The sequence below is a fragment of the Oncorhynchus kisutch genome, linkage group LG24 (genome assembly GCF_002021735.2).
Source record: "Oncorhynchus kisutch isolate 150728-3 linkage group LG24, Okis_V2, whole genome shotgun sequence".
Lineage (NCBI taxonomy): Eukaryota > Metazoa > Chordata > Actinopteri > Salmoniformes > Salmonidae > Oncorhynchus > Oncorhynchus kisutch.
The window spans coordinates 19774-45000 of NC_034197.2; the positions used below are offsets into that span (position 1 = coordinate 19774).

Genomic DNA, 25227 nt, shown 5'->3' on the forward strand with positions numbered 1-25227 from the left:
ACAGTATAGAGTGGCATGGTGGCCAAGTGGTAAGGCGTCGGTCTCGTAAACCGAAGACCATGGGTTCAAATCCCATCCGTGCCTTTATAGAAAAGACTTCCAATTCCATGGAAATGTCCATTCATTGGAGGACTTTGTAGAAAAATCATGTTGTATCAATATTTGAACACAACTATTATATTAAGGGGAAGTATCTCTACGATAGAGCCACTTTACATGTTTGCTGTCCTACAGTATTCCCCAACTTGTCTTTTGAGAGTATTCACTTGTTAAATTAGCTTTTGCACAACTCCCACTTTCCACAATGTTGACATTCTAAGAATGAAATAGATGTAAAAAGTCATCTGTTTTTGTTAACTGAAAACATGAGTTCAATCCCTGTTAGTACATTTATAGAACAGAAGTGGCATGGTGGCCAACTTTTATGGCATCATTTTCAAAAACTGAAGTTCATGTTTTCGATCCCTCTCCGTACCTGTTTTAAGAATTGCTGCTATCATCTCATTGTAGTTTCAATGGAGTGGTGTATATATAAAGTACATTGTATTGACATTGCGTTTTATCTGCAAATTAAATGGGATGGAAGCTCAGAGGGGGAGTGCATGCTATATATGTATGAGGTCCTTTCTCCACTGAGTTTGTGTGCCAAATTCACATTTGCACAACTACTACTTTCCAGAATTTTGATTTTACAGTATAGAGTGGCATGGTGGCCAAGTGGTAAGGCGTCGGTCTCGTAAACCGAAGACCATGGGTTCAAATCCCATCCGTGCCTTTATAGAAAAGACTTCCAATTCCATGGAAATGTCCATTCATTGGAGGACTTTGTAGAAAAATCATGTTGTATCAATATTTGAACACAACTATTATATTAAGGTGAAGTATCTCTACGATAGAGCCACTTTACATGTTTGCTGTCCTACAGTATTCCCCAACTTGTCTTTTGAGAGTATTCACTTGTTAAATTAGCTTTTGCACAACTCCCACTTTCCACAATGTTGACATTCTAAGAATGAAATAGATGTAAAAAGTCATCTGTTTTTGTTAACTGAAAACATGAGTTCAATCCCTGTTAGTACATTTATAGAACAGAAGTGGCATGGTGGCCAACTTTTATGGCATCATTTTCAAAAACTGAAGTTCATGTTTTCGATCCCTCTCCGTACCTGTTTTAAGAATTGCTGCTATCATCTCATTGTAGTTTCAATGGAGTGGTGTATATATAAAGTACATTGTATTGACATTGCGTTTTATCTGCAAATTAAATGGGATGGAAGCTCAGAGGGGGAGTGCATGCTATATATGTATGAGGTCCTTTCTCCACTGAGTTTGTGTGCCAAATTCACATTTGCACAACTACTACTTTCCAGAATTTTGATTTTACAGTATAGAGTGGCATGGTGGCCAAGTGGTAAGGCGTCGGTCTCGTAAACCGAAGACCATGGGTTCAAATCCCATCCGTGCCTTTATAGAAAAGACTTCCAATTCCATGGAAATGTCCATTCATTGGAGGACTTTGTAGAAAAATCATGTTGTATCAATATTTGAACACAACTATTATATTAAGGGGAAGTATCTCTACGATAGAGCCACTTTACATGTTTGCTGTCCTACAGTATTCCCCAACTTGTCTTTTGAGAGTATTCACTTGTTAAATTAGCTTTTGCACAACTCCCACTTTCCACAATGTTGACATTCTAAGAATGAAATAGATGTAAAAAGTCATCTGTTTTTGTTAACTGAAAACATGAGTTCAATCCCTGTTAGTACATTTATAGAACAGAAGTGGCATGGTGGCCAACTTTTATGGCATCATTTTCAAAAACTGAAGTTCATGTTTTCGATCCCTCTCCGTACCTGTTTTAAGAATTGCTGCTATCATCTCATTGTAGTTTCAATGGAGTGGTGTATATATAAAGTACATTGTATTGACATTGCGTTTTATCTGCAAATTAAATGGGATGGAAGCTCAGAGGGGGAGTGCATGCTATATATGTATGAGGTCCTTTCTCCACTGAGTTTGTGTGCCAAATTCACATTTGCACAACTACTACTTTCCAGAATTTTGATTTTACAGTATAGAGTGGCATGGTGGCCAAGTGGTAAGGCGTCGGTCTCGTAAACCGAAGACCATGGGTTCAAATCCCATCCGTGCCTTTATAGAAAAGACTTCCAATTCCATGGAAATGTCCATTCATTGGAGGACTTTGTAGAAAAATCATGTTGTATCAATATTTGAACACAACTATTATATTAAGGGGAAGTATCTCTACGATAGAGCCACTTTACATGTTTGCTGTCCTACAGTATTCCCCAACTTGTCTTTTGAGAGTATTCACTTGTTAAATTAGCTTTTGCACAACTCCCACTTTCCACAATGTTGACATTCTAAGAATGAAATAGATGTAAAAAGTCATCTGTTTTTGTTAACTGAAAACATGAGTTCAATCCCTGTTAGTACATTTATAGAACAGAAGTGGCATGGTGGCCAACTTTTATGGCATCATTTTCAAAAACTGAAGTTCATGTTTTCGATCCCTCTCCGTACCTGTTTTAAGAATTGCTGCTATCATCTCATTGTAGTTTCAATGGAGTGGTGTATATATAAAGTACATTGTATTGACATTGCGTTTTATCTGCAAATTAAATGGGATGGAAGCTCAGAGGGGGAGTGCATGCTATATATGTATGAGGTCCTTTCTCCACTGAGTTTGTGTGCCAAATTCACATTTGCACAACTACTACTTTCCAGAATTTTGATTTTACAGTATAGAGTGGCATGGTGGCCAAGTGGTAAGGCGTCGGTCTCGTAAACCGAAGACCATGGGTTCAAATCCCATCCGTGCCTTTATAGAAAAGACTTCCAATTCCATGGAAATGTCCATTCATTGGAGGACTTTGTAGAAAAATCATGTTGTATCAATATTTGAACACAACTATTATATTAAGGGGAAGTATCTCTACGATAGAGCCACTTTACATGTTTGCTGTCCTACAGTATTCCCCAACTTGTCTTTTGAGAGTATTCACTTGTTAAATTAGCTTTTGCACAACTCCCACTTTCCACAATGTTGACATTCTAAGAATGAAATAGATGTAAAAAGTCATCTGTTTTTGTTAACTGAAAACATGAGTTCAATCCCTGTTAGTACATTTATAGAACAGAAGTGGCATGGTGGCCAACTTTTATGGCATCATTTTCAAAAACTGAAGTTCATGTTTTCGATCCCTCTCCGTACCTGTTTTAAGAATTGCTGCTATCATCTCATTGTAGTTTCAATGGAGTGGTGTATATATAAAGTACATTGTATTGACATTGCGTTTTATCTGCAAATTAAATGGGATGGAAGCTCAGAGGGGGAGTGCATGCTATATATGTATGAGGTCCTTTCTCCACTGAGTTTGTGTGCCAAATTCACATTTGCACAACTACTACTTTCCAGAATTTTGATTTTACAGTATAGAGTGGCATGGTGGCCAAGTGGTAAGGCGTCGGTCTCGTAAACCGAAGACCATGGGTTCAAATCCCATCCGTGCCTTTATAGAAAAGACTTCCAATTCCATGGAAATGTCCATTCATTGGAGGACTTTGTAGAAAAATCATGTTGTATCAATATTTGAACACAACTATTATATTAAGGTGAAGTATCTCTACGATAGAGCCACTTTACATGTTTGCTGTCCTACAGTATTCCCCAACTTGTCTTTTGAGAGTATTCACTTGTTAAATTAGCTTTTGCACAACTCCCACTTTCCACAATGTTGACATTCTAAGAATGAAATAGATGTAAAAAGTCATCTGTTTTTGTTAACTGAAAACATGAGTTCAATCCCTGTTAGTACATTTATAGAACAGAAGTGGCATGGTGGCCAACTTTTATGGCATCATTTTCAAAAACTGAAGTTCATGTTTTCGATCCCTCTCCGTACCTGTTTTAAGAATTGCTGCTATCATCTCATTGTAGTTTCAATGGAGTGGTGTATATATAAAGTACATTGTATTGACATTGCGTTTTATCTGCAAATTAAATGGGATGGAAGCTCAGAGGGGGAGTGCATGCTATATATGTATGAGGTCCTTTCTCCACTGAGTTTGTGTGCCAAATTCACATTTGCACAACTACTACTTTCCAGAATTTTGATTTTACAGTATAGAGTGGCATGGTGGCCAAGTGGTAAGGCGTCGGTCTCGTAAACCGAAGACCATGGGTTCAAATCCCATCCGTGCCTTTATAGAAAAGACTTCCAATTCCATGGAAATGTCCATTCATTGGAGGACTTTGTAGAAAAATCATGTTGTATCAATATTTGAACACAACTATTATATTAAGGTGAAGTATCTCTACGATAGAGCCACTTTACATGTTTGCTGTCCTACAGTATTCCCCAACTTGTCTTTTGAGAGTATTCACTTGTTAAATTAGCTTTTGCACAACTCCCACTTTCCACAATGTTGACATTCTAAGAATGAAATAGATGTAAAAAGTCATCTGTTTTTGTTAACTGAAAACATGAGTTCAATCCCTGTTAGTACATTTATAGAACAGAAGTGGCATGGTGGCCAACTTTTATGGCATCATTTTCAAAAACTGAAGTTCATGTTTTCGATCCCTCTCCGTACCTGTTTTAAGAATTGCTGCTATCATCTCATTGTAGTTTCAATGGAGTGGTGTATATATAAAGTACATTGTATTGACATTGCGTTTTATCTGCAAATTAAATGGGATGGAAGCTCAGAGGGGGAGTGCATGCTATATATGTATGAGGTCCTTTCTCCACTGAGTTTGTGTGCCAAATTCACATTTGCACAACTACTACTTTCCAGAATTTTGATTTTACAGTATAGAGTGGCATGGTGGCCAAGTGGTAAGGCGTCGGTCTCGTAAACCGAAGACCATGGGTTCAAATCCCATCCGTGCCTTTATAGAAAAGACTTCCAATTCCATGGAAATGTCCATTCATTGGAGGACTTTGTAGAAAAATCATGTTGTATCAATATTTGAACACAACTATTATATTAAGGGGAAGTATCTCTACGATAGAGCCACTTTACATGTTTGCTGTCCTACAGTATTCCCCAACTTGTCTTTTGAGAGTATTCACTTGTTAAATTAGCTTTTGCACAACTCCCACTTTCCACAATGTTGACATTCTAAGAATGAAATAGATGTAAAAAGTCATCTGTTTTTGTTAACTGAAAACATGAGTTCAATCCCTGTTAGTACATTTATAGAACAGAAGTGGCATGGTGGCCAACTTTTATGGCATCATTTTCAAAAACTGAAGTTCATGTTTTCGATCCCTCTCCGTACCTGTTTTAAGAATTGCTGCTATCATCTCATTGTAGTTTCAATGGAGTGGTGTATATATAAAGTACATTGTATTGACATTGCGTTTTATCTGCAAATTAAATGGGATGGAAGCTCAGAGGGGGAGTGCATGCTATATATGTATGAGGTCCTTTCTCCACTGAGTTTGTGTGCCAAATTCACATTTGCACAACTACTACTTTCCAGAATTTTGATTTTACAGTATAGAGTGGCATGGTGGCCAAGTGGTAAGGCGTCGGTCTCGTAAACCGAAGACCATGGGTTCAAATCCCATCCGTGCCTTTATAGAAAAGACTTCCAATTCCATGGAAATGTCCATTCATTGGAGGACTTTGTAGAAAAATCATGTTGTATCAATATTTGAACACAACTATTATATTAAGGTGAAGTATCTCTACGATAGAGCCACTTTACATGTTTGCTGTCCTACAGTATTCCCCAACTTGTCTTTTGAGAGTATTCACTTGTTAAATTAGCTTTTGCACAACTCCCACTTCCACAATGTTGACATTCTAAGAATGAAATAGATGTAAAAAGTCATCTGTTTTTGTTAACTGAAAACATGAGTTCAATCCCTGTTAGTACATTTATAGAACAGAAGTGGCATGGTGGCCAACTTTTATGGCATCATTTTCAAAAACTGAAGTTCATGTTTTCGATCCCTCTCCGTACCTGTTTTAAGAATTGCTGCTATCATCTCATTGTAGTTTCAATGGAGTGGTGTATATATAAAGTACATTGTATTGACATTGCGTTTTATCTGCAAATTAAATGGGATGGAAGCTCAGAGGGGGAGTGCATGCTATATATGTATGAGGTCCTTTCTCCACTGAGTTTGTGTGCCAAATTCACATTTGCACAACTACTACTTTCCAGAATTTTGATTTTACAGTATAGAGTGGCATGGTGGCCAAGTGGTAAGGCGTCGGTCTCGTAAACCGAAGACCATGGGTTCAAATCCCATCCGTGCCTTTATAGAAAAGACTTCCAATTCCATGGAAATGTCCATTCATTGGAGGACTTTGTAGAAAAATCATGTTGTATCAATATTTGAACACAACTATTATATTAAGGGGAAGTATCTCTACGATAGAGCCACTTTACATGTTTGCTGTCCTACAGTATTCCCCAACTTGTCTTTTGAGAGTATTCACTTGTTAAATTAGCTTTTGCACAACTCCCACTTTCCACAATGTTGACATTCTAAGAATGAAATAGATGTAAAAAGTCATCTGTTTTTGTTAACTGAAAACATGAGTTCAATCCCTGTTAGTACATTTATAGAACAGAAGTGGCATGGTGGCCAACTTTTATGGCATCATTTTCAAAAACTGAAGTTCATGTTTTCGATCCCTCTCCGTACCTGTTTTAAGAATTGCTGCTATCATCTCATTGTAGTTTCAATGGAGTGGTGTATATATAAAGTACATTGTATTGACATTGCGTTTTATCTGCAAATTAAATGGGATGGAAGCTCAGAGGGGGAGTGCATGCTATATATGTATGAGGTCCTTTCTCCACTGAGTTTGTGTGCCAAATTCACATTTGCACAACTACTACTTTCCAGAATTTTGATTTTACAGTATAGAGTGGCATGGTGGCCAAGTGGTAAGGCGTCGGTCTCGTAAACCGAAGACCATGGGTTCAAATCCCATCCGTGCCTTTATAGAAAAGACTTCCAATTCCATGGAAATGTCCATTCATTGGAGGACTTTGTAGAAAAATCATGTTGTATCAATATTTGAACACAACTATTATATTAAGGTGAAGTATCTCTACGATAGAGCCACTTTACATGTTTGCTGTCCTACAGTATTCCCCAACTTGTCTTTTGAGAGTATTCACTTGTTAAATTAGCTTTTGCACAACTCCCACTTTCCACAATGTTGACATTCTAAGAATGAAATAGATGTAAAAAGTCATCTGTTTTTGTTAACTGAAAACATGAGTTCAATCCCTGTTAGTACATTTATAGAACAGAAGTGGCATGGTGGCCAACTTTTATGGCATCATTTTCAAAAACTGAAGTTCATGTTTTCGATCCCTCTCCGTACCTGTTTTAAGAATTGCTGCTATCATCTCATTGTAGTTTCAATGGAGTGGTGTATATATAAAGTACATTGTATTGACATTGCGTTTTATCTGCAAATTAAATGGGATGGAAGCTCAGAGGGGGAGTGCATGCTATATATGTATGAGGTCCTTTCTCCACTGAGTTTGTGTGCCAAATTCACATTTGCACAACTACTACTTTCCAGAATTTTGATTTTACAGTATAGAGTGGCATGGTGGCCAAGTGGTAAGGCGTCGGTCTCGTAAACCGAAGACCATGGGTTCAAATCCCATCCGTGCCTTTATAGAAAAGACTTCCAATTCCATGGAAATGTCCATTCATTGGAGGACTTTGTAGAAAAATCATGTTGTATCAATATTTGAACACAACTATTATATTAAGGGGAAGTATCTCTACGATAGAGCCACTTTACATGTTTGCTGTCCTACAGTATTCCCCAACTTGTCTTTTGAGAGTATTCACTTGTTAAATTAGCTTTTGCACAACTCCCACTTTCCACAATGTTGACATTCTAAGAATGAAATAGATGTAAAAAGTCATCTGTTTTTGTTAACTGAAAACATGAGTTCAATCCCTGTTAGTACATTTATAGAACAGAAGTGGCATGGTGGCCAACTTTTATGGCATCATTTTCAAAAACTGAAGTTCATGTTTTCGATCCCTCTCCGTACCTGTTTTAAGAATTGCTGCTATCATCTCATTGTAGTTTCAATGGAGTGGTGTATATATAAAGTACATTGTATTGACATTGCGTTTTATCTGCAAATTAAATGGGATGGAAGCTCAGAGGGGGAGTGCATGCTATATATGTATGAGGTCCTTTCTCCACTGAGTTTGTGTGCCAAATTCACATTTGCACAACTACTACTTTCCAGAATTTTGATTTTACAGTATAGAGTGGCATGGTGGCCAAGTGGTAAGGCGTCGGTCTCGTAAACCGAAGACCATGGGTTCAAATCCCATCCGTGCCTTTATAGAAAAGACTTCCAATTCCATGGAAATGTCCATTCATTGGAGGACTTTGTAGAAAAATCATGTTGTATCAATATTTGAACACAACTATTATATTAAGGTGAAGTATCTCTACGATAGAGCCACTTTACATGTTTGCTGTCCTACAGTATTCCCCAACTTGTCTTTTGAGAGTATTCACTTGTTAAATTAGCTTTTTGCACAACTCCCACCTTCCACAATGTTGACATTCTAAGAATGAAATAGATGTAAAAAGTCATCTGTTTTTGTTAACTGAAAACATGAGTTCAATCCCTGTTAGTACATTTATAGAACAGAAGTGGCATGGTGGCCAACTTTTATGGCATCATTTTCAAAAACTGAAGTTCATGTTTTCGATCCCTCTCCGTACCTGTTTTAAGAATTGCTGCTATCATCTCATTGTAGTTTCAATGGAGTGGTGTATATATAAAGTACATTGTATTGACATTGCGTTTTATCTGCAAATTAAATGGGATGGAAGCTCAGAGGGGGAGTGCATGCTATATATGTATGAGGTCCTTTCTCCACTGAGTTTGTGTGCCAAATTCACATTTGCACAACTACTACTTTCCAGAATTTTGATTTTACAGTATAGAGTGGCATGGTGGCCAAGTGGTAAGGCGTCGGTCTCGTAAACCGAAGACCATGGGTTCAAATCCCATCCGTGCCTTTATAGAAAAGACTTCCAATTCCATGGAAATGTCCATTCATTGGAGGACTTTGTAGAAAAATCATGTTGTATCAATATTTGAACACAACTATTATATTAAGGTGAAGTATCTCTACGATAGAGCCACTTTACATGTTTGCTGTCCTACAGTATTCCCCAACTTGTCTTTTGAGAGTATTCACTTGTTAAATTAGCTTTTGCACAACTCCCACTTTCCACAATGTTGACATTCTAAGAATGAAATAGATGTAAAAAGTCATCTGTTTTTGTTAACTGAAAACATGAGTTCAATCCCTGTTAGTACATTTATAGAACAGAAGTGGCATGGTGGCCAACTTTTATGGCATCATTTTCAAAAACTGAAGTTCATGTTTTCGATCCCTCTCCGTACCTGTTTTAAGAATTGCTGCTATCATCTCATTGTAGTTTCAATGGAGTGGTGTATATATAAAGTACATTGTATTGACATTGCGTTTTATCTGCAAATTAAATGGGATGGAAGCTCAGAGGGGGAGTGCATGCTATATATGTATGAGGTCCTTTCTCCACTGAGTTTGTGTGCCAAATTCACATTTGCACAACTACTACTTTCCAGAATTTTGATTTTACAGTATAGAGTGGCATGGTGGCCAAGTGGTAAGGCGTCGGTCTCGTAAACCGAAGACCATGGGTTCAAATCCCATCCGTGCCTTTATAGAAAAGACTTCCAATTCCATGGAAATGTCCATTCATTGGAGGACTTTGTAGAAAAATCATGTTGTATCAATATTTGAACACAACTATTATATTAAGGTGAAGTATCTCTACGATAGAGCCACTTTACATGTTTGCTGTCCTACAGTATTCCCCAACTTGTCTTTTGAGAGTATTCACTTGTTAAATTAGCTTTTGCACAACTCCCACTTCCACAATGTTGACATTCTAAGAATGAAATAGATGTAAAAAGTCATCTGTTTTTGTTAACTGAAAACATGAGTTCAATCCCTGTTAGTACATTTATAGAACAGAAGTGGCATGGTGGCCAACTTTTATGGCATCATTTTCAAAAACTGAAGTTCATGTTTTCGATCCCTCTCCGTACCTGTTTTAAGAATTGCTGCTATCATCTCATTGTAGTTTCAATGGAGTGGTGTATATATAAAGTACATTGTATTGACATTGCGTTTTATCTGCAAATTAAATGGGATGGAAGCTCAGAGGGGGAGTGCATGCTATATATGTATGAGGTCCTTTCTCCACTGAGTTTGTGTGCCAAATTCACATTTGCACAACTACTACTTTCCAGAATTTTGATTTTACAGTATAGAGTGGCATGGTGGCCAAGTGGTAAGGCGTCGGTCTCGTAAACCGAAGACCATGGGTTCAAATCCCATCCGTGCCTTTATAGAAAAGACTTCCAATTCCATGGAAATGTCCATTCATTGGAGGACTTTGTAGAAAAATCATGTTGTATCAATATTTGAACACAACTATTATATTAAGGTGAAGTATCTCTACGATAGAGCCACTTTACATGTTTGCTGTCCTACAGTATTCCCCAACTTGTCTTTTGAGAGTATTCACTTGTTAAATTAGCTTTTGCACAACTCCCACTTCCACAATGTTGACATTCTAAGAATGAAATAGATGTAAAAAGTCATCTGTTTTTGTTAACTGAAAACATGAGTTCAATCCCTGTTAGTACATTTATAGAACAGAAGTGGCATGGTGGCCAACTTTTATGGCATCATTTTCAAAAACTGAAGTTCATGTTTTCGATCCCTCTCCGTACCTGTTTTAAGAATTGCTGCTATCATCTCATTGTAGTTTCAATGGAGTGGTGTATATATAAAGTACATTGTATTGACATTGCGTTTTATCTGCAAATTAAATGGGATGGAAGCTCAGAGGGGGAGTGCATGCTATATATGTATGAGGTCCTTTCTCCACTGAGTTTGTGTGCCAAATTCACATTTGCACAACTACTACTTTCCAGAATTTTGATTTTACAGTATAGAGTGGCATGGTGGCCAAGTGGTAAGGCGTCGGTCTCGTAAACCGAAGACCATGGGTTCAAATCCCATCCGTGCCTTTATAGAAAAGACTTCCAATTCCATGGAAATGTCCATTCATTGGAGGACTTTGTAGAAAAATCATGTTGTATCAATATTTGAACACAACTATTATATTAAGGTGAAGTATCTCTACGATAGAGCCACTTTACATGTTTGCTGTCCTACAGTATTCCCCAACTTGTCTTTTGAGAGTATTCACTTGTTAAATTAGCTTTTGCACAACTCCCACCTTCCACAATGTTGACATTCTAAGAATGAAATAGATGTAAAAAGTCATCTGTTTTTGTTAACTGAAAACATGAGTTCAATCCCTGTTAGTACATTTATAGAACAGAAGTGGCATGGTGGCCAACTTTTATGGCATCATTTTCAAAAACTGAAGTTCATGTTTTCGATCCCTCTCCGTACCTGTTTTAAGAATTGCTGCTATCATCTCATTGTAGTTTCAATGGAGTGGTGTATATATAAAGTACATTGTATTGACATTGCGTTTTATCTGCAAATTAAATGGGATGGAAGCTCAGAGGGGGAGTGCATGCTATATATGTATGAGGTCCTTTCTCCACTGAGTTTGTGTGCCAAATTCACATTTGCACAACTACTACTTTCCAGAATTTTGATTTTACAGTATAGAGTGGCATGGTGGCCAAGTGGTAAGGCGTCGGTCTCGTAAACCGAAGACCATGGGTTCAAATCCCATCCGTGCCTTTATAGAAAAGACTTCCAATTCCATGGAAATGTCCATTCATTGGAGGACTTTGTAGAAAAATCATGTTGTATCAATATTTGAACACAACTATTATATTAAGGTGAAGTATCTCTACGATAGAGCCACTTTACATGTTTGCTGTCCTACAGTATTCCCCAACTTGTCTTTTGAGAGTATTCACTTGTTAAATTAGCTTTTGCACAACTCCCACTTTCCACAATGTTGACATTCTAAGAATGAAATAGATGTAAAAAGTCATCTGTTTTTGTTAACTGAAAACATGAGTTCAATCCCTGTTAGTACATTTATAGAACAGAAGTGGCATGGTGGCCAACTTTTATGGCATCATTTTCAAAAACTGAAGTTCATGTTTTCGATCCCTCTCCGTACCTGTTTTAAGAATTGCTGCTATCATCTCATTGTAGTTTCAATGGAGTGGTGTATATATAAAGTACATTGTATTGACATTGCGTTTTATCTGCAAATTAAATGGGATGGAAGCTCAGAGGGGGAGTGCATGCTATATATGTATGAGGTCCTTTCTCCACTGAGTTTGTGTGCCAAATTCACATTTGCACAACTACTACTTTCCAGAATTTTGATTTTACAGTATAGAGTGGCATGGTGGCCAAGTGGTAAGGCGTCGGTCTCGTAAACCGAAGACCATGGGTTCAAATCCCATCCGTGCCTTTATAGAAAAGACTTCCAATTCCATGGAAATGTCCATTCATTGGAGGACTTTGTAGAAAAATCATGTTGTATCAATATTTGAACACAACTATTATATTAAGGTGAAGTATCTCTACGATAGAGCCACTTTACATGTTTGCTGTCCTACAGTATTCCCCAACTTGTCTTTTGAGAGTATTCACTTGTTAAATTAGCTTTTGCACAACTCCCACTTTCCACAATGTTGACATTCTAAGAATGAAATAGATGTAAAAAGTCATCTGTTTTTGTTAACTGAAAACATGAGTTCAATCCCTGTTAGTACATTTATAGAACAGAAGTGGCATGGTGGCCAACTTTTATGGCATCATTTTCAAAAACTGAAGTTCATGTTTTCGATCCCTCTCCGTACCTGTTTTAAGAATTGCTGCTATCATCTCATTGTAGTTTCAATGGAGTGGTGTATATATAAAGTACATTGTATTGACATTGCGTTTTATCTGCAAATTAAATGGGATGGAAGCTCAGAGGGGGAGTGCATGCTATATATGTATGAGGTCCTTTCTCCACTGAGTTTGTGTGCCAAATTCACATTTGCACAACTACTACTTTCCAGAATTTTGATTTTACAGTATAGAGTGGCATGGTGGCCAAGTGGTAAGGCGTCGGTCTCGTAAACCGAAGACCATGGGTTCAAATCCCATCCGTGCCTTTATAGAAAAGACTTCCAATTCCATGGAAATGTCCATTCATTGGAGGACTTTGTAGAAAAATCATGTTGTATCAATATTTGAACACAACTATTATATTAAGGTGAAGTATCTCTACGATAGAGCCACTTTACATGTTTGCTGTCCTACAGTATTCCCCAACTTGTCTTTTGAGAGTATTCACTTGTTAAATTAGCTTTTGCACAACTCCCACCTTCCACAATGTTGACATTCTAAGAATGAAATAGATGTAAAAAGTCATCTGTTTTTGTTAACTGAAAACATGAGTTCAATCCCTGTTAGTACATTTATAGAACAGAAGTGGCATGGTGGCCAACTTTTATGGCATCATTTTCAAAAACTGAAGTTCATGTTTTCGATCCCTCTCCGTACCTGTTTTAAGAATTGCTGCTATCATCTCATTGTAGTTTCAATGGAGTGGTGTATATATAAAGTACATTGTATTGACATTGCGTTTTATCTGCAAATTAAATGGGATGGAAGCTCAGAGGGGGAGTGCATGCTATATATGTATGAGGTCCTTTCTCCACTGAGTTTGTGTGCCAAATTCACATTTGCACAACTACTACTTTCCAGAATTTTGATTTTACAGTATAGAGTGGCATGGTGGCCAAGTGGTAAGGCGTCGGTCTCGTAAACCGAAGACCATGGGTTCAAATCCCATCCGTGCCTTTATAGAAAAGACTTCCAATTCCATGGAAATGTCCATTCATTGGAGGACTTTGTAGAAAAATCATGTTGTATCAATATTTGAACACAACTATTATATTAAGGTGAAGTATCTCTACGATAGAGCCACTTTACATGTTTGCTGTCCTACAGTATTCCCCAACTTGTCTTTTGAGAGTATTCACTTGTTAAATTAGCTTTTTGCACAACTCCCACCTTCCACAATGTTGACATTCTAAGAATGAAATAGATGTAAAAAGTCATCTGTTTTTGTTAACTGAAAACATGAGTTCAATCCCTGTTAGTACATTTATAGAACAGAAGTGGCATGGTGGCCAACTTTTATGGCATCATTTTCAAAAACTGAAGTTCATGTTTTCGATCCCTCTCCGTACCTGTTTTAAGAATTGCTGCTATCATCTCATTGTAGTTTCAATGGAGTGGTGTATATATAAAGTACATTGTATTGACATTGCGTTTTATCTGCAAATTAAATGGGATGGAAGCTCAGAGGGGGAGTGCATGCTATATATGTATGAGGTCCTTTCTCCACTGAGTTTGTGTGCCAAATTCACATTTGCACAACTACTACTTTCCAGAATTTTGATTTTACAGTATAGAGTGGCATGGTGGCCAAGTGGTAAGGCGTCGGTCTCGTAAACCGAAGACCATGGGTTCAAATCCCATCCGTGCCTTTATAGAAAAGACTTCCAATTCCATGGAAATGTCCATTCATTGGAGGACTTTGTAGAAAAATCATGTTGTATCAATATTTGAACACAACTATTATATTAAGGTGAAGTATCTCTACGATAGAGCCACTTTACATGTTTGCTGTCCTACAGTATTCCCCAACTTGTCTTTTGAGAGTATTCACTTGTTAAATTAGCTTTTGCACAACTCCCACTTTCCACAATGTTGACATTCTAAGAATGAAATAGATGTAAAAAGTCATCTGTTTTTGTTAACTGAAAACATGAGTTCAATCCCTGTTAGTACATTTATAGAACAGAAGTGGCATGGTGGCCAACTTTTATGGCATCATTTTCAAAAACTGAAGTTCATGTTTTCGATCCCTCTCCGTACCTGTTTTAAGAATTGCTGCTATCATCTCATTGTAGTTTCAATGGAGTGGTGTATATATAAAGTACATTGTATTGACATTGCGTTTTATCTGCAAATTAAATGGGATGGAAGCTCAGAGGGGGAGTGCATGCTATATATGTATGAGGTCCTTTCTCCACTGAGTTTGTGTGCCAAATTCACATTTGCACAACTACTACTTTCCAGAATTTTGATTTTACAGTATAGAGTGGCATGGTGGCCAAGTGGTAAGGCGTCGGTCTCGTAAACCGAAGACCATGGGTTCAAATCCCATCCGTGCCTTTATAGAAAAGACTTCCAATTCCATGGAAATGTCCATTCATTGGAGGACTTTGTAGAAAAATCATGTTGTATCAATATTTGAACACAACTATTATATTAAGGTGAAGTATCTCTACGATAGAGCCACTTTACATGTTTGCTGTCCTACAGTATTCCCCAACTTGTCTTTTGAGAGTATTCACTTGTTAAATTAGCTTTTGCACAACTCCCACCTTCCACAATGTTGACATTCTAAGAATGAAATAGATGTAAAAAGTCATCTGTTTTTGTTAACTGAAAACATGAGTTCAATCCCTGTTAGTACATTTATAGAACAGAAGTGGCATGGTGGCCAACTTTTATGGCATCATTTTCAAAAACTGAAGTTCATGTTTTCGATCCCTCTCCGTACCTGTTTTAAGAATTGCTGCTATCATCTCATTGTAGTTTCAATGGAGTGGTGTATATATAAAGTACATTGTATTGACATTGCGTTTTATCTGCAAATTAAATGGGATGGAAGCTCAGAGGGGGAGTGCATGCTATATATGTATGAGGTCCTTTCTCCACTGAGTTTGTGTGCCAAATTCACATTTGCACAACTACTACTTTCCAGAATTTTGATTTTACAGTATAGAGTGGCATGGTGGCCAAGTGGTAAGGCGTCGGTCTCGTAAACCGAAGACCATGGGTTCAAATCCCATCCGTGCCTTTATAGAAAAGACTTCCAATTCCATGGAAATGTCCATTCATTGGAGGACTTTGTAGAAAAATCATGTTGTATCAATATTTGAACACAACTATTATATTAAGGTGAAGTATCTCTACGATAGAGCCACTTTACATGTTTGCTGTCCTACAGTATTCCCCAACTTGTCTTTTGAGAGTATTCACTTGTTAAATTAGCTTTTGCACAACTCCCACTTTCCACAATGTTGACATTCTAAGAATGAAATAGATGTAAAAAGTCATCTGTTTTTGTTAACTGAAAACATGAGTTCAATCCCTGTTAGTACATTTATAGAACAGAAGTGGCATGGTGGCCAACTTTTATGGCATCATTTTCAAAAACTGAAGTTCATGTTTTCGATCCCTCTCCGTACCTGTTTTAAGAATTGCTGCTATCATCTCATTGTAGTTTCAATGGAGTGGTGTATATATAAAGTACATTGTATTGACATTGCGTTTTATCTGCAAATTAAATGGGATGGAAGCTCAGAGGGGGAGTGCATGCTATATATGTATGAGGTCCTTTCTCCACTGAGTTTGTGTGCCAAATTCACATTTGCACAACTACTACTTTCCAGAATTTTGATTTTACAGTATAGAGTGGCATGGTGGCCAAGTGGTAAGGCGTCGGTCTCGTAAACCGAAGACCATGGGTTCAAATCCCATCCGTGCCTTTATAGAAAAGACTTCCAATTCCATGGAAATGTCCATTCATTGGAGGACTTTGTAGAAAAATCATGTTGTATCAATATTTGAACACAACTATTATATTAAGGTGAAGTATCTCTACGATAGAGCCACTTTACATGTTTGCTGTCCTACAGTATTCCCCAACTTGTCTTTTGAGAGTATTCACTTGTTAAATTAGCTTTTGCACAACTCCCACTTCCACAATGTTGACATTCTAAGAATGAAATAGATGTAAAAAGTCATCTGTTTTTGTTAACTGAAAACATGAGTTCAATCCCTGTTAGTACATTTATAGAACAGAAGTGGCATGGTGGCCAACTTTTATGGCATCATTTTCAAAAACTGAAGTTCATGTTTTCGATCCCTCTCCGTACCTGTTTTAAGAATTGCTGCTATCATCTCATTGTAGTTTCAATGGAGTGGTGTATATATAAAGTACATTGTATTGACATTGCGTTTTATCTGCAAATTAAATGGGATGGAAGCTCAGAGGGGGAGTGCATGCTATATATGTATGAGGTCCTTTCTCCACTGAGTTTGTGTGCCAAATTCACATTTGCACAACTACTACTTTCCAGAATTTTGATTTTACAGTATAGAGTGGCATGGTGGCCAAGTGGTAAGGCGTCGGTCTCGTAAACCGAAGACCATGGGTTCAAATCCCATCCGTGCCTTTATAGAAAAGACTTCCAATTCCATGGAAATGTCCATTCATTGGAGGACTTTGTAGAAAAATCATGTTGTATCAATATTTGAACACAACTATTATATTAAGGTGAAGTATCTCTACGATAGAGCCACTTTACATGTTTGCTGTCCTACAGTATTCCCCAACTTGTCTTTTGAGAGTATTCACTTGTTAAATTAGCTTTTGCACAACTCCCACTTTCCACAATGTTGACATTCTAAGAATGAAATAGATGTAAAAAGTCATCTGTTTTTGTTAACTGAAAACATGAGTTCAATCCCTGTTAGTACATTTATAGAACAGAAGTGGCATGGTGGCCAACTTTTATGGCATCATTTTCAAAAACTGAAGTTCATGTTTTCGATCCCTCTCCGTACCTGTTTTAAGAATTGCTGCTATCATCTCATTGTAGTTTCAATGGAGTGGTGTATATATAAAGTACATTGTATTGACATTGCGTTTTATCTGCAAATTAAATGGGATGGAAGCTCAGAGGGGGAGTGCATGCTATATATGTATGAGGTCCTTTCTCCACTGAGTTTGTGTGCCAAATTCACATTTGCACAACTACTACTTTCCAGAATTTTGATTTTACAGTATAGAGTGGCATGGTGGCCAAGTGGTAAGGCGTCGGTCTCGTAAACCGAAGACCATGGGTTCAAATCCCATCCGTGCCTTTATAGAAAAGACTTCCAATTCCATGGAAATGTCCATTCATTGGAGGACTTTGTAGAAAAATCATGTTGTATCAATATTTGAACACAACTATTATATTAAGGTGAAGTATCTCTACGATAGAGCCACTTTACATGTTTGCTGTCCTACAGTATTCCCCAACTTGTCTTTTGAGAGTATTCACTTGTTAAATTAGCTTTTTGCACAACTCCCACCTTCCACAATGTTGACATTCTAAGAATGAAATAGATGTAAAAAGTCATCTGTTTTTGTTAACTGAAAACATGAGTTCAATCCCTGTTAGTACATTTATAGAACAGAAGTGGCATGGTGGCCAACTTTTATGGCATCATTTTCAAAAACTGAAGTTCATGTTTTCGATCCCTCTCCGTACCTGTTTTAAGAATTGCTGCTATCATCTCATTGTAGTTTCAATGGAGTGGTGTATATATAAAGTACATTGTATTGACATTGCGTTTTATCTGCAAATTAAATGGGATGGAAGCTCAGAGGGGGAGTGCATGCTATATATGTATGAGGTCCTTTCTCCACTGAGTTTGTGTGCCAAATTCACATTTGCACAACTACTACTTTCCAGAATTTTGATTTTACAGTATAGAGTGGCATGGTGGCCAAGTGGTAAGGCGTCGGTCTCGTAAACCGAAGACCATGGGTTCAAATCCCATCCGTGCCTTTATAGAAAAGACTTCCAATTCCATGGAAATGTCCATTCATTGGAGGACTTTGTAGAAAAATCATGTTGTATCAATATTTGAACACAACTATTATATTAAGGTGAAGTATCTCTACGATAGAGCCACTTTACATGTTTGCTGTCCTACAGTATTCCCCAACTTGTCTTTTGAGAGTATTCACTTGTTAAATTAGCTTTTGCACAACTCCCACTTTCCACAATGTTGACATTCTAAGAATGAAATAGATGTAAAAAGTCATCTGTTTTTGTTAACTGAAAACATGAGTTCAATCCCTGTTAGTACATTTATAGAACAGAAGTGGCATGGTGGCCAACTTTTATGGCATCATTTTCAAAAACTGAAGTTCATGTTTTCGATCCCTCTCCGTACCTGTTTTAAGAATTGCTGCTATCATCTCATTGTAGTTTCAATGGAGTGGTGTATATATAAAGTACATTGTATTGACATTGCGTTTTATCTGCAAATTAAATGGGATGGAAGCTCAGAGGGGGAGTGCATGCTATATATGTATGAGGTCCTTTCTCCACTGAGTTTGTGTGCCAAATTCACATTTGCACAACTACTACTTTCCAGAATTTTGATTTTACAGTATAGAGTGGCATGGTGGCCAAGTGGTAAGGCGTCGGTCTCGTAAACCGAAGACCATGGGTTCAAATCCCATCCGTGCCTTTATAGAAAAGACTTCCAATTCCATGGAAATGTCCATTCATTGGAGGACTTTGTAGAAAAATCATGTTGTATCAATATTTGAACACAACTATTATATTAAGGTGAAGTATCTCTACGATAGAGCCACTTTACATGTTTGCTGTCCTACAGTATTCCCCAACTTGTCTTTTGAGAGTATTCACTTGTTAAATTAGCTTTTGCACAACTCCCACTTTCCACAATGTTGACATTCTAAGAATGAAATAGATGTAAAAAGTCATCTGTTTTTGTTAACTGAAAACATGAGTTCAATCCCTGTTAGTACATTTATAGAACAGAAGTGGCATGGTGGCCAACTTTTATGGCATCATTTTCAAAAACTGAAGTTCATGTTTTCGATCCCTCTCCGTACCTGTTTTAAGAATTGCTGCTATCATCTCATTGTAGTTTCAATGGAGTGGTGTATATATAAAGTACATTGTATTGACATTGCGTTTTATCTGCAAATTAAATGGGATGGAAGCTCAGAGGGGGAGTGCATGCTATATATGTATGAGGTCCTTTCTCCACTGAGTTTGTGTGCCAAATTCACATTTGCACAACTACTACTTTCCAGAATTTTGATTTTACAGTATAGAGTGGCATGGTGGCCAAGTGGTAATGCGTCGGTCTCGTAAACCGAAGACCATGGGTTCAAATCCCATCTGTGCCTTTATAGAAAAGACTTCCAATTCCATGGAAATATCCATTCATTGGAGGACTTTGTAGAAAAATCATGTTGTATCAATATTTGAACACAACTATTATATTAAGGTGAAGTATCTCTACGATAGAGCCACTTTACATGTTTGCTGTCCTACAGTATTCCCCAACTTGTCTTTTGAGAGTATTCACTTGTTAAATTAGCTTTTGCACAACTCCCACTTTCCACAATGTTGACATTCTAAGAATGAAATAGATGTAAAAAGTCATCTGTTTTTGTTAACTGAAAACATGAGTTCAATCCCTGTTAGTACATTTATAGAACAGAAGTGGCATGGTGGCCAACTTTTATGGCATCATTTTCAAAAACTGAAGTTCATGTTTTCGATCCCTCTCCGTACCTGTTTTAAGAATTGCTGCTATCATCTCATTGTAGTTTCAATGGAGTGGTGTATATATAAAGTACATTGTATTGACATTGCGTTTTATCTGCAAATTAAATGGGATGGAAGCTCAGAGGGGGAGTGCATGCTATATATGTATGAGGTCCTTTCTCCACTGAGTTTGTGTGCCAAATTCACATTTGCACAACTACTACTTTCCAGAATTTTGATTTTACAGTATAGAGTGGCATGGTGGCCAAGTGGTAAGGCGTCGGTCTCGTAAACCGAAGACCATGGGTTCAAATCCCATCCGTGCCTTTATAGAAAAGACTTCCAATTCCATGGAAATGTCCATTCATTGGAGGACTTTGTAGAAAAATCATGTTGTATCAATATTTGAACACAACTATTATATTAAGGTGAAGTATCTCTACGATAGAGCCACTTTACATGTTTGCTGTCCTACAGTATTCCCCAACTTGTCTTTTGAGAGTATTCACTTGTTAAATTAGCTTTTGCACAACTCCCACTTTCCACAATGTTGACATTCTAAGAATGAAATAGATGTAAAAAGTCATCTGTTTTTGTTAACTGAAAACATGAGTTCAATCCCTGTTAGTACATTTATAGAACAGAAGTGTCATGGTGGCCAACTTTTATGGCATCATTTTCAAAAACTGAAGTTCATGTTTTCGATCCCTCTCCGTACCTGTTTTAAGAATTGCTGCTATCATCTCATTGTAGTTTCAATGGAGTGGTGTATATATAAAGTACATTGTATTGACATTGCGTTTTATCTGCAAATTAAATGGGATGGAAGCTCAGAGGGGGAGTGCATGCTATATATGTATGAGGTCCTTTCTCCACTGAGTTTGTGTGCCAAATTCACATTTGCACAACTACTACTTTCCAGAATTTTGATTTTACAGTATAGAGTGGCATGGTGGCCAAGTGGTAATGCGTCGGTCTCGTAAACCGAAAACCATGGGTTCAAATCCCATCTGTGCCTTTATAGAAAAGACTTCCAATTCCATGGAAATATCCATTCATTGGTGGACTTTGTAGAAAAATCATGTTGTATCAATATTTGAACACAATTATTATATTAAGGTGAAGTATCTCTACGATAGAGCCACTTTACATGTTTGCTGTCCTACAGTATTCCCCAACTTGTCTTTTGAGAGTATTCACTTGTTAAATTAGCTTTTTGCACAACTCCCACCTTCCACAATGTTGACATTCTAAGAATGAAATAGATGTAAAAAGTCATCTGTTTTTGTTAACTGAAAACATGAGTTCAATCCCTGTTAGTACATTTATAGAACAGAAGTGGCATGGTGGCCAACTTTTATGGCATCATTTTCAAAAACTGAAGTTCATGTTTTCGATCCCTCTCCGTACCTGTTTTAAGAATTGCTGCTATCATCTCATTGTAGTTTCAATGGAGTGGTGTATATATAAAGTACATTGTATTGACATTGCGTTTTATCTGCAAATTAAATGGGATGGAAGCTCAGAGGGGGAGTGCATGCTATATATGTATGAGGTCCTTTCTCCACTGAGTTTGTGTGCCAAATTCACATTTGCACAACTACTACTTTCCAGAATTTTGATTTTACAGTATAGAGTGGCATGGTGGCCAAGTGGTAAGGCGTCGGTCTCGTAAACCGAAGACCATGGGTTCAAATCCCATCTGTGCCTTTATAGAAAAGACTTCCAATTCCATGGAAATGTCCATTCATTGGAGGACTTTGTAGAAACATCATGTTGTATCAATATTTGAACACAACTATTATATTAAGGTGAAGTATCTCTACGATAGTGCCACTTTACATGTTTGCTGTCCTACAGTATTCCCCAACTTGTCTTTTGAGAGTAATCACTTGTTAAATTAGCTTTTTGCACAACTCCCACCTTCCACAATGTTGACATTCTAAGAATGAAATAGATGTAAAAAGTCATCTGTTTTTGTTAACTGAAAACATGAGTTCAATCCCTGTTAGTACATTTATAGAACAGAAGTGGCATGGTGGCCAACTTCTATGGCATCATTTTCAAAAACTGAAGTTCATGTTTTCGATCCCTCTCCGTACCTGTTTTAAGAATTGCTGCTATCATCTCATTGTAGTTTCAATGGAGTGGTGTATATATAAAGTACATTGTATTGACATTGCGTTTTATCTGCAAATTAAATGGGATGGAAGCTCAGAGGGGGAGTGCATGCTATATATGTATGAGGTCCTTTCTCCACTGAGTTTGTGTGCCAAATTCACATTTGCACAACTACTACTTTCCAGAATTTTAATTTTACAGTATAGAGTGGCATGGTGGCCAAGTGGTAAGGCGTCGGTCTCGTAAACCGAAGACCATGGGTTCAAATCCCATCCGTACCTTTATAGAAAAGACGTCCAATTCCATGGAAATGTCCATTCATTGGAGGACTTTGTAGAAAAATCATGTTGTATCAATATTTGAACACAACTATTATATTAAGGGGAAGTATCTCTACGATAGAGCCACTTTACATGTTTGCTGTCCTACAGTATTCCCCAACTTCTCTTTTGAGAGTATTCACTTGTTAAATTAGCTTTTGCACAACTCCCACTTTCCACAATGTTGACCTTCTAAGAATGAAATAGATGTAAAAAGTCATCTGTTTTTGTTAACTGAAAACATGAGTTCAATCCCTGTTAGTACATTTATAGAACAGAAGTGGCATGGTGGCCAACTTTTATGGCATCATTTTCAAAAACTGAAGTTCATGTTTTCGATCCCTCTCCGTACCTGTTTTAAGAATTGCTGCTATCATCTCATTGTAGTTTCAATGGAGTGGTGTATATATAAAGTACATTGTATTGACATTGCGTTTTATCTGCAAATTAAATGGGATGGAAGCTCAGAGGGGGAGTGCATGCTATATATGTATGAGGTCCTTTCTCCACTGAGTTTGTGTGCCAAATTCACATTTGCACAACTACTACTTTCCAGAATTTTGATTTTACAGTATAGAGTGGCATGGTGGCCAAGTGGTAAGGCGTCGGTCTCGTAAAAAGAAGACCATGGGTTCAAATCCCATCCGTGCCTTTTTAGAAAAGACTTCCAATTCCATGGAAATGTCCATTCATTGGAGGACTTTGTAGAAAAATCATGTTTTATCAATATTTGAACACAACTATTATATTAAGGGGAAGTATCTCTACGATAGAGCCACTTTACATGTTTGCTGTCCTACAGTATTCCCCAACTTGTCTTTTGAGAGTATTCACTTGTTAAATTAGCTTTTGCACAACTCCCACTTTCCACAATGTTGACCTTCTAAGAATGAAATAGATGTAAAAAGTCATCTGTTTTTGTTAACTGAAAACATGAGTTCAATCCCTGTTAGTACATTTATAGAACAGAAGTGGCATGGTGGCCAACTTTTATGGCATCATTTTCAAAAACTGAAGTTCATGTTTTCGATCCCTCTCCGTACCTGTTTTAAGAATTGCTGCTATCATCTCATTGTAGTTTCAATGGAGTGGTGTATATATAAAGTACATTGTATTGACATTGCGTTTTATCTGCAAATTAAATGGGATGGAAGCTCAGAGGGGGAGTGCATGCTATATATGTATGAGGTCCTTTCTCCACTGAGTTTGTGTGCCAAATTCACATTTGCACAACTACTACTTTCCAGAATGTTGATAATACAGTATAGAGTGGCATGGTGGCCATGTGGTAAGGCGTCGTTCTCGTAAACTGAAGACCATGGGTTCAAATCCCATCCTTCCCTTTATAGAAAAGACTTCCAATTCCATGGAAATGTACATTCATTGGAGGACTTTGTAGAAAAATCATGTTGTATCAATATTTGAAGACAACTATTATATTAAGGTGAAGTATCTCTACGATAGAGCCACTTTACATGTTTGCTCTCCTACAGTATTCCCCAACTTGTCTTTTGAGAGTATTCACTTGTTAAATTAGCTTTTGCACAACTCCCACTTTCCACAATGTTGACATTCTAAGAATGAAATAGATGTAAAAAGTCATCTGTTTTTGTTAACTGAAAACATGAGTTCAATCCCTGTTAGTACATTTATAGAACAGAAGTGGCATGGTGGCCAACTTTTATGGCATCATTTTCAAAAACTGAAGTTCATGTTTTCGATCCCTCTCCGTACCTGTTTTAAGAATTGCTGCTATCATCTCATTGTAGTTTCAATGGAGTGGTGTATATATAAAGTACATTGTATTGACATTGCGTTTTATCTGCAAATTAAATGGGATGGAAGCTCAGAGGGGGAGTGCATGCTATATATGTATGAGGTCCTTTCTCCACTGAGTTTGTGTGCCAAATTCACATTTGCACAACTACTACTTTCCAGAATGTTGATCTTACAGTATAGAGTGGCATGGTGGCCAAGTGGTAAGGCGTCGGTCTCGTAAACCGAAGACCATGGGTTCAAATCCCATCCGTGCCTTTATAGAAAAGACTTCCAATTCCATGGAAATGTACATTCATTGGAGGAATTTGTAGAAAAAACATGTTGTATCAATATTTGAACACAGCTATTATATTAAGGTGAAGTATCTCTACGATAGAGCCACTTTACATGTTTGCTGTCCTACAGTCTTCCCCAACTTGTCTTTTGAGAGTATTCACCTGTTAAATTAGCTTTTGCACAACTCCCACTTTCCACAATGTTGACATTCTAAGAATGAAATAGATGTAAAAAGTCATCTGTTT

At 37.4% G+C, this 25227-nt stretch overlaps 36 non-coding genes across 36 annotated transcripts; all 36 read left to right on the top strand.

Annotated features, from left to right (window-relative positions):
- Nucleotides 1-12: 12 nt before the first annotated feature.
- On the top strand, nucleotides 13-84 carry trnat-cgu (transfer RNA threonine (anticodon CGU)). Its single transcript has one exon. It is a non-coding gene; the product is annotated as a tRNA-Thr (tRNA).
- Nucleotides 85-703: 619 nt separating this feature from the next.
- On the top strand, nucleotides 704-775 carry trnat-cgu (transfer RNA threonine (anticodon CGU)). Its single transcript has one exon. It is a non-coding gene; the product is annotated as a tRNA-Thr (tRNA).
- A 619-nt stretch (nucleotides 776-1394) lies between these two features.
- On the top strand, nucleotides 1395-1466 carry trnat-cgu (transfer RNA threonine (anticodon CGU)). The gene has a single exon. It is a non-coding gene; the product is annotated as a tRNA-Thr (tRNA).
- Nucleotides 1467-2085: 619 nt separating this feature from the next.
- On the top strand, nucleotides 2086-2157 carry trnat-cgu (transfer RNA threonine (anticodon CGU)). The gene has a single exon. It is a non-coding gene; the product is annotated as a tRNA-Thr (tRNA).
- Nucleotides 2158-2776: 619 nt separating this feature from the next.
- Nucleotides 2777-2848, top strand: trnat-cgu (transfer RNA threonine (anticodon CGU)). The gene has a single exon. It is a non-coding gene; the product is annotated as a tRNA-Thr (tRNA).
- Nucleotides 2849-3467: 619 nt separating this feature from the next.
- Nucleotides 3468-3539, top strand: trnat-cgu (transfer RNA threonine (anticodon CGU)). The gene has a single exon. It is a non-coding gene; the product is annotated as a tRNA-Thr (tRNA).
- A 619-nt stretch (nucleotides 3540-4158) lies between these two features.
- Nucleotides 4159-4230, top strand: trnat-cgu (transfer RNA threonine (anticodon CGU)). Its single transcript has one exon. It is a non-coding gene; the product is annotated as a tRNA-Thr (tRNA).
- Nucleotides 4231-4849: 619 nt separating this feature from the next.
- Nucleotides 4850-4921, top strand: trnat-cgu (transfer RNA threonine (anticodon CGU)). The gene has a single exon. It is a non-coding gene; the product is annotated as a tRNA-Thr (tRNA).
- Nucleotides 4922-5540: 619 nt separating this feature from the next.
- On the top strand, nucleotides 5541-5612 carry trnat-cgu (transfer RNA threonine (anticodon CGU)). Its single transcript has one exon. It is a non-coding gene; the product is annotated as a tRNA-Thr (tRNA).
- Nucleotides 5613-6230: 618 nt separating this feature from the next.
- Nucleotides 6231-6302, top strand: trnat-cgu (transfer RNA threonine (anticodon CGU)). The gene has a single exon. It is a non-coding gene; the product is annotated as a tRNA-Thr (tRNA).
- A 619-nt stretch (nucleotides 6303-6921) lies between these two features.
- Nucleotides 6922-6993, top strand: trnat-cgu (transfer RNA threonine (anticodon CGU)). The gene has a single exon. It is a non-coding gene; the product is annotated as a tRNA-Thr (tRNA).
- Nucleotides 6994-7612: 619 nt separating this feature from the next.
- On the top strand, nucleotides 7613-7684 carry trnat-cgu (transfer RNA threonine (anticodon CGU)). Its single transcript has one exon. It is a non-coding gene; the product is annotated as a tRNA-Thr (tRNA).
- Nucleotides 7685-8303: 619 nt separating this feature from the next.
- On the top strand, nucleotides 8304-8375 carry trnat-cgu (transfer RNA threonine (anticodon CGU)). The gene has a single exon. It is a non-coding gene; the product is annotated as a tRNA-Thr (tRNA).
- Nucleotides 8376-8995: 620 nt separating this feature from the next.
- On the top strand, nucleotides 8996-9067 carry trnat-cgu (transfer RNA threonine (anticodon CGU)). Its single transcript has one exon. It is a non-coding gene; the product is annotated as a tRNA-Thr (tRNA).
- Nucleotides 9068-9686: 619 nt separating this feature from the next.
- On the top strand, nucleotides 9687-9758 carry trnat-cgu (transfer RNA threonine (anticodon CGU)). Its single transcript has one exon. It is a non-coding gene; the product is annotated as a tRNA-Thr (tRNA).
- Nucleotides 9759-10376: 618 nt separating this feature from the next.
- Nucleotides 10377-10448, top strand: trnat-cgu (transfer RNA threonine (anticodon CGU)). Its single transcript has one exon. It is a non-coding gene; the product is annotated as a tRNA-Thr (tRNA).
- A 618-nt stretch (nucleotides 10449-11066) lies between these two features.
- On the top strand, nucleotides 11067-11138 carry trnat-cgu (transfer RNA threonine (anticodon CGU)). Its single transcript has one exon. It is a non-coding gene; the product is annotated as a tRNA-Thr (tRNA).
- Nucleotides 11139-11757: 619 nt separating this feature from the next.
- trnat-cgu (transfer RNA threonine (anticodon CGU)) lies at nucleotides 11758-11829 on the top strand. The gene has a single exon. It is a non-coding gene; the product is annotated as a tRNA-Thr (tRNA).
- Nucleotides 11830-12448: 619 nt separating this feature from the next.
- trnat-cgu (transfer RNA threonine (anticodon CGU)) lies at nucleotides 12449-12520 on the top strand. The gene has a single exon. It is a non-coding gene; the product is annotated as a tRNA-Thr (tRNA).
- A 619-nt stretch (nucleotides 12521-13139) lies between these two features.
- On the top strand, nucleotides 13140-13211 carry trnat-cgu (transfer RNA threonine (anticodon CGU)). The gene has a single exon. It is a non-coding gene; the product is annotated as a tRNA-Thr (tRNA).
- Nucleotides 13212-13830: 619 nt separating this feature from the next.
- trnat-cgu (transfer RNA threonine (anticodon CGU)) lies at nucleotides 13831-13902 on the top strand. Its single transcript has one exon. It is a non-coding gene; the product is annotated as a tRNA-Thr (tRNA).
- A 620-nt stretch (nucleotides 13903-14522) lies between these two features.
- trnat-cgu (transfer RNA threonine (anticodon CGU)) lies at nucleotides 14523-14594 on the top strand. Its single transcript has one exon. It is a non-coding gene; the product is annotated as a tRNA-Thr (tRNA).
- Nucleotides 14595-15213: 619 nt separating this feature from the next.
- Nucleotides 15214-15285, top strand: trnat-cgu (transfer RNA threonine (anticodon CGU)). Its single transcript has one exon. It is a non-coding gene; the product is annotated as a tRNA-Thr (tRNA).
- Nucleotides 15286-15904: 619 nt separating this feature from the next.
- On the top strand, nucleotides 15905-15976 carry trnat-cgu (transfer RNA threonine (anticodon CGU)). The gene has a single exon. It is a non-coding gene; the product is annotated as a tRNA-Thr (tRNA).
- A 619-nt stretch (nucleotides 15977-16595) lies between these two features.
- On the top strand, nucleotides 16596-16667 carry trnat-cgu (transfer RNA threonine (anticodon CGU)). Its single transcript has one exon. It is a non-coding gene; the product is annotated as a tRNA-Thr (tRNA).
- Nucleotides 16668-17285: 618 nt separating this feature from the next.
- On the top strand, nucleotides 17286-17357 carry trnat-cgu (transfer RNA threonine (anticodon CGU)). Its single transcript has one exon. It is a non-coding gene; the product is annotated as a tRNA-Thr (tRNA).
- Nucleotides 17358-17976: 619 nt separating this feature from the next.
- Nucleotides 17977-18048, top strand: trnat-cgu (transfer RNA threonine (anticodon CGU)). Its single transcript has one exon. It is a non-coding gene; the product is annotated as a tRNA-Thr (tRNA).
- A 620-nt stretch (nucleotides 18049-18668) lies between these two features.
- trnat-cgu (transfer RNA threonine (anticodon CGU)) lies at nucleotides 18669-18740 on the top strand. The gene has a single exon. It is a non-coding gene; the product is annotated as a tRNA-Thr (tRNA).
- A 619-nt stretch (nucleotides 18741-19359) lies between these two features.
- trnat-cgu (transfer RNA threonine (anticodon CGU)) lies at nucleotides 19360-19431 on the top strand. Its single transcript has one exon. It is a non-coding gene; the product is annotated as a tRNA-Thr (tRNA).
- Nucleotides 19432-20050: 619 nt separating this feature from the next.
- trnat-cgu (transfer RNA threonine (anticodon CGU)) lies at nucleotides 20051-20122 on the top strand. Its single transcript has one exon. It is a non-coding gene; the product is annotated as a tRNA-Thr (tRNA).
- Nucleotides 20123-20741: 619 nt separating this feature from the next.
- trnat-cgu (transfer RNA threonine (anticodon CGU)) lies at nucleotides 20742-20813 on the top strand. The gene has a single exon. It is a non-coding gene; the product is annotated as a tRNA-Thr (tRNA).
- A 619-nt stretch (nucleotides 20814-21432) lies between these two features.
- trnat-cgu (transfer RNA threonine (anticodon CGU)) lies at nucleotides 21433-21504 on the top strand. Its single transcript has one exon. It is a non-coding gene; the product is annotated as a tRNA-Thr (tRNA).
- Nucleotides 21505-22124: 620 nt separating this feature from the next.
- On the top strand, nucleotides 22125-22196 carry trnat-cgu (transfer RNA threonine (anticodon CGU)). Its single transcript has one exon. It is a non-coding gene; the product is annotated as a tRNA-Thr (tRNA).
- Nucleotides 22197-22816: 620 nt separating this feature from the next.
- On the top strand, nucleotides 22817-22888 carry trnat-cgu (transfer RNA threonine (anticodon CGU)). The gene has a single exon. It is a non-coding gene; the product is annotated as a tRNA-Thr (tRNA).
- Nucleotides 22889-23507: 619 nt separating this feature from the next.
- trnat-cgu (transfer RNA threonine (anticodon CGU)) lies at nucleotides 23508-23579 on the top strand. The gene has a single exon. It is a non-coding gene; the product is annotated as a tRNA-Thr (tRNA).
- Nucleotides 23580-24889: 1310 nt separating this feature from the next.
- On the top strand, nucleotides 24890-24961 carry trnat-cgu (transfer RNA threonine (anticodon CGU)). The gene has a single exon. It is a non-coding gene; the product is annotated as a tRNA-Thr (tRNA).
- The last annotated feature ends 266 nt before the right edge of the window (nucleotides 24962-25227 follow it).